This window comes from Vidua macroura, chromosome 4 (assembly GCF_024509145.1).
Source record: "Vidua macroura isolate BioBank_ID:100142 chromosome 4, ASM2450914v1, whole genome shotgun sequence".
Classification (NCBI taxonomy): Eukaryota; Metazoa; Chordata; class Aves; order Passeriformes; family Viduidae; genus Vidua; species Vidua macroura.
In genome coordinates this window covers 39,022,686-39,036,883 of record NC_071574.1, presented here as the reverse complement: position 1 = coordinate 39,036,883, position 14,198 = coordinate 39,022,686, and positions in this window count along the sequence as shown.

The window sequence follows — 14,198 nt, the reverse complement described above, 5'->3', positions numbered from 1 at the left end:
TACCTGTATTGAAAGCTAAAACAACAGAAAAGTAAATTACCAAAAAATATACAGTATCCTGATGTGAGCAAGGATGAAGGAATGATAAAGTACTTAGGTCAATCCATAATGTTATTTAGGTGTCAAATGGCCAATATTAACTCATTTCAATGGAAATCCCTTCCCTTCCCTTCCCTTCCCTTCCCTTCCCTTCCCTTCCCTTCCCTTCCCTTCCCTTCCCTTCCCTTCCCTTCCCTTCCCTTCCCTTCCCTTCCCTTCCCTTCCCTTCCCTTCCCTTCCCTTCCCTTCCCTTCCCTTCCCTTCCCTTTCCCTTCCCTTCCCTCTCCCTTCCCTTCCCTTCCCTTCCCTTCCCTTCCCTTCCCTTCCCTTCCCTTCCCTTCCCTTCCCTTCCCTTCCCTTCCCTTCCCTTCCCTTCCCTTCCCTTCCCTTCCCTTCCCTTCCCTTCCCTTCCCTTCCCTTCCCTTCCCTTCCCTTCCCTTCCCTTCCCTTCCCTTCCCTTCCCTTCCCTTCCCTTCCCTTCCCTTCCCTTCCCTTCCCTTCCCTTCCCTTCCCTTCCCTTTCCCTTCCCTTCCCTCTCCCTTCCCTTCCCTCTCCCTTCCCTTCCCTCTCCCTTCCCTTCCCTCTCCCTTCCCTTCCCTCTCCCTTCCCTTCCCTCTCCCTTCCCTTCCCTCTCCCTTCCCTTCCCTCTCCCTTCCCTTCCCTCTCCCTTCCCTTCCCTCTCCCTTCCCTCTCCCTTCCCTCTCCCTTCCCTCTCCCTTCCCTCTCCCTTCCCTCTCCCTTCCCTTCCCTTCCCTCTCCCTTCCCTTCCCTTCCCTTCCCTTCCCTTCCCTTCCCTTCCCTTCCCTTCCCTTCCCTTCCCTTCCCTTCCCTTCCCTTCCCTTCCCTTCCCTTCCCTTCCCTTCCCTTCCCTTCCCTTCCCTTCCCTTCCCTTCCCTTCCCTTCCCTTCCCTTCCCTTCCCTTCCCTTCCCTTCCCTTCCCTTCCCCTGGGATGATATTTTCCACTACTCTTACTTAGCAATCATGCTTAGGAACTTTGTTTCAAATTGTAGTCAGTGTCTACTATGAGCAACATGTAATGGCCAAAAGAGGGAGATAAAGGCATAGAAAAAAAGATGCAACTATAGCAGCCAATAAATCTGTGTAGTAATTTTCAAAAGAAACCCCACTTTATAAGCTGTTTTAGATAAAAAGGTCTTGTTCGCACAGCAAATTCTGTAGTACACAATCAATATAAGCAAATTGGTTTTTATCCCATTCCAAAATATAGAAGGAAGAAAGAGCACAACTGCATAGCTAAAGATTTCTCTAAAGGTTTTAATTTAAGTCTTTCATGTCCTACCTGGGATATACAAAAAGTGTAGGTAAGGTAGGTGCATCCCTTTGACAGAGAGCAATATCTGTATTAGAAACACTTCAGTCACTTTTTTAAGTTTCCTTGCATTAAAAATTTTCTTGTGCCTCTCAAAAAATCAAAAATGCTAACACTTACTGGCACTTGAAAAGTCCTCTTGTAAAGATGCTTCAATTCTCAAAACGTTTTAAGAAAATGAAACCTAGTAGAATGTTCTACTAAATATGAATAGATGCTGGTGAAGAAATGCTGGTGAAAGAAAGAAAAGTTAAGCAACCCACCACAGTCTTGACCTCAAGTCAGTGACAAGACTGACACTCTAAATCTGTTCTGACAAAGCGCATTCCAGAGCTGCATGAAGAAGGTATGGGACACAGTGGTTTGTAATTCTCTGAACAAATGAAAGCACAACATTTTTACACTTCAGCAAAATTGGACCTGGACAATAGGGAACCAAAAACTCATTTGGATATATGTGGTGTTTTAAAACACATCACCAGGATCTTCAAATCGATCTGGTACCTAATGGCAGGCAGCACTGAGATCTCAGTACAGAGACATATGATGACCAGATATTGTGTATGCCTGAAATCTCAGTGGTCACATTATTGTACAAGCTCTTATTTTGTGAAAGGAGGGCTGAGTGAGACCTGCAGGCAGGGAATTACAGTAATCCAGACGATGTCACAGAAGTATGAATTAACGTTTCAGTATCTCTATGTGACAATGCTCTCAAACTTGTTATATTTCTCAGTTGATAACAGGAGTTTTGTTCCCCCTGAATGCACCTGATACCCAAAGAAAAGCCCTCAATTAAAGTTTACCTCTACATTTTGCACAGATGAAGACCAAGCAGTATTTATGTGCAGTACAGAGAAGGGACAAATCTTCAGACATTGTGTTAACAGCATTATTAAGCACAGTGGTCTCATCTTTTTCATGCTTAAAGCAATTTTGGGGCAGTCAGAACTACACTTCATAAGAAATGGGGATCAGATGCTCCTATGGAGTCTGTAGCAAAATAATGTAAGTCTTCTTTTCAATAGCTGTGCAAGCTTTTTACTTCTACTCTTCTATCTTCCCCTGGATCTTATTATCCTCTTTTGTCTACAATGCTTCATCAGAGACACAGCAGTTTAAACTGCTATATGACCTGAGAGATGACTTCTTTATCACCTCTGCACTTTTATAACATAAGTAAGTGACAGATAAAGTATATTCGAAAGCCTAGACTGTGACCTGAGCTAATAATTTTTGCAGGCTGTCTTGGCATTGTAAGTCTTGCACAGTGCTTGTTCAGGCAAAACCCACACAGGAGCAAGTAAGACTTTTTTCAGAGTCAAGCCCAAATGAAAACAGATTAGGGTCCTCAAGATTTTCCCCCTTTGGACCTCTGCTTAGAATTTCTTGCAAGAATATTGGGCCATGTTTTCTCAAGCATTCAGAAGAGTGGAAATCTGTTCTGCTATTTAAAAATACGCAACAATTCTGTAAAATACTCAACATTACTGGGGTATGTACCAGGAAATTCAATATTCTACATAATACCACTTCATGTTTGCCACTAAAATAAACAGAAACTTCTGAGGCCCTGTATATATAGAGGTAGGTAGTATCCAGGTGTTCCATGTGCTTGTGCATACTGGGAAAACATTTTCAGACTTGGTACTTGTTGGACCAGGGGACACTACAGAAGCCTCACCTTCCTCGGGCTGTCAGATATAGCAAAACATATTTTTCCCTAACAGAAGTAGTAAAAATACAGTCAAAAATATTAATTTTGTAGCTCTCCTTTATCTTCTATATCTTTGACTTAAGTCAGAATTGGGAGTTGTTTTTTTTTCCGTCCTAATTCATCCATTCTGTAAAGTTATAAAGCTGATTAAAGGTAACAGCAGTTCTGTTTAGCTCAGTAAATATAGATTTGAATGGATAAAAAAACCAAGCAAATGCTATTGTTTTCTATTACCATTTACAGGCTTCATCAAGAATTTCTGCTATCAATGTTCAAAAGCTCTGTGAATCCTGCAAGAAACCTCTGACCAGTTTCATTCCTCAGCATGCATAATGTAAATATCATTGGCTTCTACATCCTAGGAGTCCTAGCATTTCTTAGGGGCATATATTATGTTCAAGCAGGGCACTAATTCTATTATTATCAAAAAGCAGATGTTTTCTTATCTGCAACTTGGAAAGTCAGCTTCATTGAAATAGGCAATGGACAGGATAATTTTGCCTGCTAGTATTTTTGAATGCTTTTCCTTTGCTTAATATCTCTTTTGTTTGTCTCCTGAATGCCCAGGATTCAGCAATCACCCTGAGCCCAAAACAGAGTTTTTTTATTACATACCATAATAATTAAAAAAAAAAAATTATCTTTAGCCTACTGTCTTTAAAAGCCTTTCAAGTCATTTGATCAAAATTTGTCTCATACTAGGAAGATAAAACTTTATATTTTTATTTACCTGAAATCTAAGATTCTTTCTTGATGCCTTGATTCACAAAGTGAGCTTTTAAGAGAAACAACAAATATTGCAAGCCTCACAGTGCAGTAATGATGGATCATGTCATAGTGTAGTTGGTGTCTCCACTTTGCCCATGTACAGAAGAAATGCAAAGGAAGATGACAACAGACAGTAAACTTAACAGCAGCAACATAATCGAAAACAAGGAACAATAGGGAAAAATAATTTAATTCAAATCATTAGTTATACCCTAATAATTAAAAACATATGTAGCTCTTAAATTTCTGCTGCATTACGTTGCCAGTGAATGTCCCTATTAAAATAGAATAACAAAGAAAGATTTTAGCAGGGTTTATAATGTTCTGGTGGGGTTGGGCCTCACTATCCCCAAAATGAGAGCCACTTTTGGTTGCAAAAGGTTTCTGACATTTTTCGAATTTGTTTACTTTTAATATGGTCAGCAAAAGGAAATCTAAAATATAGTATCAATTCCAAATTCTCCTAAATTTGCAACATGCATTTTAACAATAAATAATTTCTTAGTTCGTCCCATAAAATACATGAATCAAAAGCACTGGAAATTCTGAGATATATGACAGGCCTAATCCAAAAATAATTAAATGTCCTAAATAATCATTGTCTATTTGAGAATTACAGGAGGAATACAATCTATCAAATGAATGGAGGCATAATTGAGACAATTTGACTCAGGAGCAAGTGCTCAGGACAAAAGATTTCTGGGTCAAACAGACTAAACTATCAGGGTTATAAAGCATCATGGCAGCAAAACCTTCTAAATATAAACTTTGCCAATTTTACTAGAGTCAAAAGTACAGACAGCTCAAAAGACAAAAAATTAACTGGTCAAAACACATAATGAAACTGGAGAAAGCAAAAGGCCGCCTACAGAGAACAAGGCAAACAGCCTCGCATGAGAATATTCTGAAAATCAACAAAGATTAAATCTGACTGACATAAAGTATTCATTAATTCACAAGACAAATGAGAAAAATAACAACCTGGTTCTATAAAATAGAATGGTTTATTTTAACTCTTCACATTTATGTCTATAAAAGGAAAATTTAATATTGAAGTGAAGATTATCCGTTGCACAGGCAGTCCTATATGCTATCCTATCCCCAGGCAGCCTATCTACTCCATGAACAGTGAGTCTTAAAAGAGGGATTGCGACTGATCCTCACGGTGGTCTCCAGCTCTGCAGTGTCCTCTTCTGGCCCCGCAGTGCAGACTTCATTCTGCCACTGTCTCCCCAGGAGACAGTTCTGACTAGTGCCACTAGGTTGATGCAGCTACTTCTATCCCACGTCTTTGAGACTCCTCTGGGCATTTTCTAAAGCATCAGTGTTACAAGAGAGAAACCCAAAGAACTCATAGACAAAGCTATACACATTTTTCTTCTGCTGTGAATCAGTTTTCACATTGATGCTTACAGCTCTGTTATGATCACAGCAGATATACTTCAGCAACTCATTCTAATAAAATATTTCTAATTCCTGTCTGTAACCAAGTTTTCTCCCACTGAATGAAATTAACTCTTTCCCCTGAGGTAACTGAGCTACATGTGCTCCTTTTTATATCACATTCCAGCCCTGCCCTGACATTTCCAAACTAAGTACTAGAGATGGAGTCCACTGTGTGCATGTGGCTCTTAGCGCTTTGCAATCTACAACAACCTCATGTATTTTCTACTTAGGTTGTAAATAAAGTATAAATTTTGTGAGCATATTAAAAAAAAAAAAAACAGACTAGGAATTAATGAACATTTCTTTATTGCAACCCAGTGCAGTTATTTCTGATCACTTCCATACTGCTGTAAATTTTGGACAAATGACATACGACATTGCCACCTAGTGAATAAATTCAGAAATTCAACTTAAAAAGAAAATTGAGTATACACCAGCAGTTTTATGATACAGAAAGCCTTAAAAACAGCCATCTATAGTTCAGGTGTTCACTGACCATGTTAATCCTTGTGCCTGTGTGTTTGTGCATGTGTGCATTGCCCTGCCTAATCACTATGCATATACACATAATTGATGGACATCAGTGTTACCCTGTAAAATATTTGTGCACTGCCACCAGTGTCAAGGAAGTAGAGAAACCTTATGTGGTGCAGCCTGTCACTATTGCCATCAAACCACCTATGCCTAAGTAACATTAAATCTGATTTGTTAAGAGTGATGAGGCAGTCCAAATCCTGCTTGAACACATTGTACTCATCAGACTGTGCTGTTTACTTGGGCTCTGCTGCCAACAAGCTGGCCCACCAGAAGATTTTCCATGATTTCTAAGATAGACTGTAGGGATAAAAAATCTGTGGTAAAGCTCCTGGACTGACAAATTGCAAGTGATATCTTGACAGTCACCATATTACCTTTTATGTCAGGCTTAAGGCTGTTTCAGAACTTATACTGGGACACAGAAATGCCAGACAAGAGATGACTACATGAAAATGTTCTAATCAGAGATTATGAAGGCATAAGGCAGTGTTGTAATGAAAATTTTTGAATGTACTCAATCACCCTGACTGCCAACAAACTTGTATCAGAAACCATCTTCCTCACCAGCACTCTCCACCAAGCAGGCAAGATCATGACTTGAGAAGTTCAAGACCAGTTTCTCATTATTTTTTTCTAGCAGGAAACATTCAGTTCCTAAGCAAAAGATAACAAAATTACTTATATGACAGAGATCGCCTGTTTGGAAAACTCTGAATTGTTACAGAGAAATCGCTGTTGGCATATTTTGTAGCTGTGTCTAAATAGAAGGATACATCCATACAAAAATACAATGCCTAATAAGCATGAAACAAGTGTAAATTACTAATGGCATAAATGTGAACCCTGATGTTTTTCCTAGTATTGCTGAGGATTAGGAAATTAGGATTTCACATTACTGAAGTAGTAAAAAAGTAAAGTATGCTTCACTAGCAGCTGGAAATGGAAGTTCCTTGCAATTATGCCCTCCATTTTAAGTGGATATATACAGGCATCAAGGAGCAACTAAATGTTAAGATACAATTTATAATGTCTTGTTCTCAAAGACTGTTTTTCTCCATGTATGTATATATTTACAATCTTAATTGTCCTCTCAAGCAGTAGACGACAATAGAGCCAAAGGCAGCTGATCCAGTGCCTAATTACTAGGTCATTTGATGATCAATAGTCATTTTCAGAGGCATAACTTCTAATCTGGATTAATTCATCTTTTTGTAAAATAATCAGAACACAGTCAAATACATACAGTGTACAGAACAAGATGCTGCTTCTGTTTCTCGAGTTAAACAATGAAAAATTGCTGCTTGAAAGTCCATACATATCTTAAAACACCAAATGGAGAGGAAGTTCCATGTTCCATCTGGTTTCCAAGAGAATTTTATTATAAATTTTAGATACATTTCTCAGCTTCTGGGTATTATGTTTATTACATGGATAGATCTGTAATCTGTTTTTCTCCTTGACTGAAATATGGTTTTATGAGTGAGACACTGAAATAAAATACCCTTTCATCTGCTAGTTCTTAAAGACTGTAGACAGAATCATAATTTCATACTATCTGTAGACTAGCAGGAGTCTATATTTGCTACTTCAAAGCCAAATATGTGCAAAGATAATGAATGTAAGTTCTTTAAACACAAGCAGAGGATTGCTTATAACTAAAGCTTGTATAGTTCTGGTAGTAAACACAGTCAAAGATGACACTTTTGTTAGTTTGTCTTTTAACAAACAAAAATTAATTGCAGGGGGAAAAAAAAAGTTAAAACTTCTAAAACTACAGACTACACATTATTTGATCCATTTGATGCCTGATTAATATTCCAGATTTTCTATCAAATTACTGTACAGACTTAGTCTCTATGTATTTTACATACTTACTTACCATACATACTTAATAGATATGTCACAGAATGTATCAGAAGACAGAGAATATACGACATAACAGTGCACACATCTTTAGAAAAAATGCAGTGATAAAAATAGCAACAGTTTAACTTTGAAAATGTACAGTAAAGAAAACTGAAACTGCTGAGATGATAAATATAAATTAAAATGACACCAGTCATTTTTTAAATGGGGTGAAGCCTTTGTTTTCAATAAACGTGAAAGAACAGCCTATTCCTAGCATGCCTTGATGAAGATAGTTTTAACAAAGCACTGGAGGGTATTTCTGGTATTAAAAAATAACACAGTCCCCAATCCTCTACTTTTTTTTCTGCGTATAGTAAACAAAGTTCATACCGATAGGGAATGATACACTATTAGAATGCATGTTAGATCAGAGTAAACTCTGGTAATAACAATGAATAAAACATAGTACACAATTTTAGAAAGTGAGTTAAAAAAGTGAGGGCACTCATATGACAACAACCATCTTTGTCCCCAGAATGGTTTTACTGATTTAAGCAGCAACCATGTTATACAACATTTACCCATGATCCCAATACAAGGATTACTGAAATTAGCAAATGATAGAAGAGATTGTTAAATAAATTTTCTCTTAACATCTGGAACTAGTTTAATCTGAAGTAGTAGCTGGGATAAGCCTTCTGGACAAAATTTAATTAAATAATGCCACACTTATGGATTAAAACAAAACTTAAATTAACAAAATTAATTACATGGAAAAATCAGCCACATTTTGTTCCATTTCTTGCAACACAGGGCAAGGAAAATACCTCAGGATTCCACACTTGTCCACCCTGCTGCCATACATGTAGTACATTGTGGTTTGATGAAAATACAGTAATGGGTACATTTTCAAAAACATTTTAGCTGTCATATGTTTTTGTTTTATGAAGAAACTATGCTTTATCTTATGTGTTAGTTATGTGTGATTACTATTATTATTTTATTATTATTATATGCATGCAATTTTTAATAGTGCACAAAAGATTTTAGACACATTTTTTTGCACTGAGAAAGTAATTTTTAAAATAGACATAGAAAAGAAAGATAGGCACAACAGAAGAGAAAAATATTTCAAGGAAGTTCATTTAAGGTGACTTTGATAGGTAGAAATGAAGAATACTAGGCTCTTAAGAAGCAGGGTGGAGGTACTTAAATCTTCCATACCTCATTCTAGATAACTCTTTCATCCTCTCTCTTCTCCAATGTGTGCTGCTATTCCTTAGTCAATCTCACAGCCACACTAAATCTCAAGTTTTCATTTGTCTCCCCTAGAGATGCTCTGTAGCTGTGCAGGCACTGGTGCATGGCAGGAGATACAGTCCTCTGAATGTACTTATCCATGGATATTACTGACATGAAAGACACATGGGCTCAGATTTTTCTGCACAGCTCTCAAATGTAGATGCAGATCTAGTGACTCTGTCAGCCTGTCCTCTATTTAAGTTCAGGGTGTTCTGTTTAGACTAACAGGAACACAGAAATATTTAGGTTGGAAAAGACCCTTAAGATCACCAAGTCCAGCCATTAACCCAGGACTGCCAAGTCCACCACTAAACCATGTCCTTAAGAACCATGTCAATTCACTGCTGTCTATTCAATGGATAATATTTCAAAGACACATCTTTGATTTAAGTCAAATATCAACCATGACTTTTCATACTACATCTCTGGTAATTCTGCTTACAGGAGAATCAGACATGATAAATTAGTGCTATTACATAAAGCACCATAAGCATGAAAATCCTGGGTATTTTCTGGTGAATTAATTGTCAGTACAAAAGTTAATCCAAGCAAAAATACATCTATTAGTCCTAGTCCTAACATAGATTTCATGTAAACAAGCTCATAGAGTAATTCCAGCAGAATATTAGACACCCCTATATTTGTATTGCTTGTGATTATGAATTTGAATCTCCAGGTGAAACACAGCTAACAAGAGCCAGCTCAACAGATATTCCCTCAAGCTACACAGCTGTCCCTCATACACATGTACAAAAGAGCACACGGTAGCTGGTAACATAATTCACCTTAATAAGAAATGTGTGGTGTTTATGCACAGAAATATTTTAAGTGAAAATTCTGGCAAATTTTCTTTACACCCCAAATCCAAACAGCATTAATTCTATTTAAAAGCTTGATCATTTTTATCAAGTCACAAAAGAGGTGTTTGGTACCAGAGCAGCTCAAAATTAAGTCCTGCTTGAATGGAAGTCTATGGTAACACCATAATTTCAGTACAATATAACCATCTCTTAATCAAGTCTTACAGCCCCTCTAAGTAAAGCCTAAGTGATGTTATTGCTATAGTGATTGACAAGGTTGTTAAATTTTGGCCCAAATCTAGATTTTCTCCAAATTAGAACATGGGAAAATTAACAGACAATAAAGTTGATGGTCTTGATTAAACTTAGCAATTTTAGTTTAGTGACACTTCAGTTTAATATTTTAAGATTTTTATTTCTGTAAAGGTGTATGTTAATGTTTTCATGAAAGTCAAGACAAGACACAGACTATTGCAATTCATGAATTTAGAAATGGTGTCTCACACACCATTACATGTGTTATTAGAGACCAAGGGAGTTGCAAGGTCAGTAGGTTAGATATGCATCCCTTTTTTCTCATATGGCCATGTCCCTGCACAGCATAGAGCTCCAGGCAAGTGCCCTACGTGCCTTGTAGCTTAACGAGTGCTGCTGTTGATGAGGGAGTAGTCATTTACCAGATACTTTTCCAATAAAGCCAATGGGGCCACCAATAGCAGTAAGGGTCTGAAAGGTCAATTTAAATGTTGCTTATTCAAATCTGAATTAATATTTATGCTACAAAAATAATGTAGCCTCTCCTTTCAAGTATAAAAAGTAACTGTAAAATCAGAACCCTTCAGAGAAGAAAACTAGGAAGAGATATATTTTATTGATATTTATGAAGGATATGTTATGAGTCTAAGTCACAAGATTATTCCAAAAGTGAAAATCAAAGATGACAGCATATACATGAAACAACTTTTTTCTCTCAAGTAAAAGCTTCTAGAATTTGAGAAATACTTATATAGAATGAAAATACAAAATCTGAAGCAAAATTCTACTCTTATTCAAACCTACATAGTCTCCTTTACATTCTGTGGTGATACACTTGTGTGACCAGAAAAGATTGATATTATTATACTCATATAACCAGACTAAAGACTCACAAAGTAAGTAAATTCAGATTCACACCTACTGCTAACCATTGGCTTGCCCTCTTGTCTCTAGACATTATATCTTATTATTTAATCAGTAGAGAAGATCAATTTCTGGCACAAAAATTAACTAAGAAATGTAGGTCATAACTTTGTATTTCTGTGCTTTTTATATCTCAGCCATCTTATCTTAAAATATAGCTAGGAAAATGTTACCTCGAGGATTTTTGTTCAAGATTCTAGTTTGTTCATCTGAAGTCAAAAAATACTAATTTCCCACTTAATAACCCCTGTGATTGGTATCAGACTTCAGTGGAACTTCCAAAGGACAGTAACTGAATGGCTGGTACATTGCTGAAACAGATTCCCGAAACAACCTTGACCTGATTTGTCTATTTTTCTTAGTGGTTAAGAAACACTGCAGTGCTGTGGATACATCCAGTTCAGACATCATGGAGTAGGAACTTGCTCTTTACTACTTCTCAGACACATTCGTAAAACTTGCCTTCAAAGTTTTACAATAATTGAACTGAAGTTTGAGTTTACACTGAACATTGTGGGGATGTGATACCTCAGCAAGCTTTACATGGCTGAACTTAAGTAGGAGATATGGAAGCCAGTATAAAACAAGGGGGAGTGGTAAATACAACGGAATACATGGAAAAAACACAGAATTACACTATTAGTGCTATTAGTCCTAACAAAGACTACAAAGAAACACTTTGGAGAAAGCACTATGTGAGACAACACACAGTTTTCCTTTCAAAGACTGGGCTCACACATTTTAAATTACCTCCTAAAGCAACTACTTATTGCTTTTCCATGGTCTAACCATGAAAATATCACAGTGTTGCATGTGTTGACATACACTCTGGCATTAGATAACCCTAACCTGGTGAGACTCCTGGTTAAAATCTTAGCAGGCATATTCAAACCATTTAAAACAGATACAGACATCATAAGTTGCCATATTTCTATATTAATATTAGTGTAATAGAGGTTTGTGGTTAGCTTCTTTCCAACACTGAGAACTTTAAATATGCTCATTTAACAATGTCAAGATAACTTTCAGACTTGGGTGACGTAAACAGTAAGTGGCTGTATTTGTCCAAGAAGTTTATTATTGCCATGGATCACATTAATGAAGATATCAGAAAGTTACAAAGAATTGTAATTAAAAATTAAAAAAAAAAGTTACAGAGATGTACCATGGTCCATTATATGTTCCACATGACAACTTTATTACAGCAGTGAACCAATACAGCAATTACAAAAAGGAAATATCAAAAAGGAAATATGTTACCCATAAATTGTTTTGAGACAAAATGCAACAATAGACCAAAATGATAGTATAGGAACATATTATTCTGTGACATGATGTGACAATAATTATTTTGAGGCTACAAAGGAAGAAAAAAAACTACTATAACTTAGAATTTGATTTAAAAAAAAAAAAAAAAGAAGTAACAAAAAGAAATTTAGCAATGGAAGCATTGCTATTATTTTTAGTTATTATTGATGGCTGTTTGGTTTTTATAATTAGAAGCTGTATTGTTTTCTCATTATCAATATTAATGCTCATTAATTTATTGCCAAGGACTAGAGAATGCTAAGGTAGCAAGCACTGGTGCTACACACTGTACAAACTTTTAATGGAATAACAATTCATACCCAAAAGACCTGGCAGCAGAAGTGAAAGAGAACATGTAACACAAGCTAAAAGACGGTTGGGAAAGAAATGAAAGCAGTAAGGAAAGCAGAGGTCTGGATAATCATGTGATTCAAATTTTATACACTTTGACAGATCACACACTCATGAAGAGTTTTATGGGCGATTCGGGTGAAGATAACGAAGTAGCTTTGAAAATGTTTACACATAGCTCTTCTCAAGTATGAGGGAAGGCATAAAGCTCTTTCTTAGGAGATTTGAGAGGTAGTTGATGGAGACATTCACTATGAATAAATTTGTTCATTCTTTACAGTGTTGTTAAGTGAATGAGTGAATATGTGTATTATAAGAAGCCAAAAAAAAAGGATTGAAAGAGGAAAAAAAAAAAAGAATTTTAAAACTCAGGAGTACAGTGTTCTACAAATCTACTCGAAAGAGAAAACGACAACACACAGTTATTTAAAATATATTTTAATTAGCAAGTGGTAATCAAACTTGATTACTTTTATTAAGGAAATTATTCTCATATTTGCTGTTCATGTGTTTATGTTAGTGTTAGAAAATGTAACTAAAATGAAGACAAAAATGTAAACAAATTATATAAATATATAACTACAAAACTTAATTAGATTTCAAAGCACACTTACAGAAAATTTGAGACAGCAAAAAGGAGCTAGGCATGCATTTTTTAACAGATGGTGCTAGATTAGGTCACATAGATATAATTGAGGTCAGAATTTGGCCACTGTAGGAACAGACCCTCTCAGTGAAAGAGGTGAATTTCTTCCTGTGTTTTTCATTAATTACTCGGTGCCATCCAGTCACAGTGTTGTCTGCTGTAGATCCTCTCACTAATTCCTTGTCCAGACAAGCATTTCTCTAGAATATTCTTTCATTATACATATGAACAAAATTTCTCCTTGTAGAAGCACTGATTTGCTTTTTAGCAGCAGAGACAAAAGCTTGTTAGTATCACCATTTATCTTAGCTACAGTCTCTAAGATAACAGTAAGTATTGGGGACAAACAGATAAAGGGGCATTTCCACTGCTGATGTAGCAAGGACTGATATAAAACAACAGGTAACTTTTAAGAAAATACAAAGAATTTTTAAATCATAAGACAAATTTTAAAATACTTTATGTGAGAAACTGAACATAAATCAGGAGCCTGTGGATGTAGCAGAACAGACTTGCAGAGCTTTTTTGGACAGACACTGCACAAATTCTCCTTAGCTTTCAGCATGTAGAACAGTTTTATTGACCTTGCTGTTGGTTTTATACACTGTAACTGAAAGCAGTGTTTGTTTTGTTTGCTCACATACAGTATAAAAATATATTAAATAGCATTGTATACAGTAAAGCAAGGATTCAAGATTGCATTTATTTTTAGCAGGAGTCATTCACATTTGAATGCCAGTTAGAAAGCATACCACAGAAATCAAACCAACTGAATTTCTGCATGAGCCTCAAAGCATAATGTTATGCTGTTTCAAGTAATATAAAACATTCTCTCCATAGCTGTGCAGGCTCAGCCTGCAGATGAAACCATCACAGTCAATACTTACTTGAATGACACCCATGTTAAAGTAGTTTTCTTTCATAAT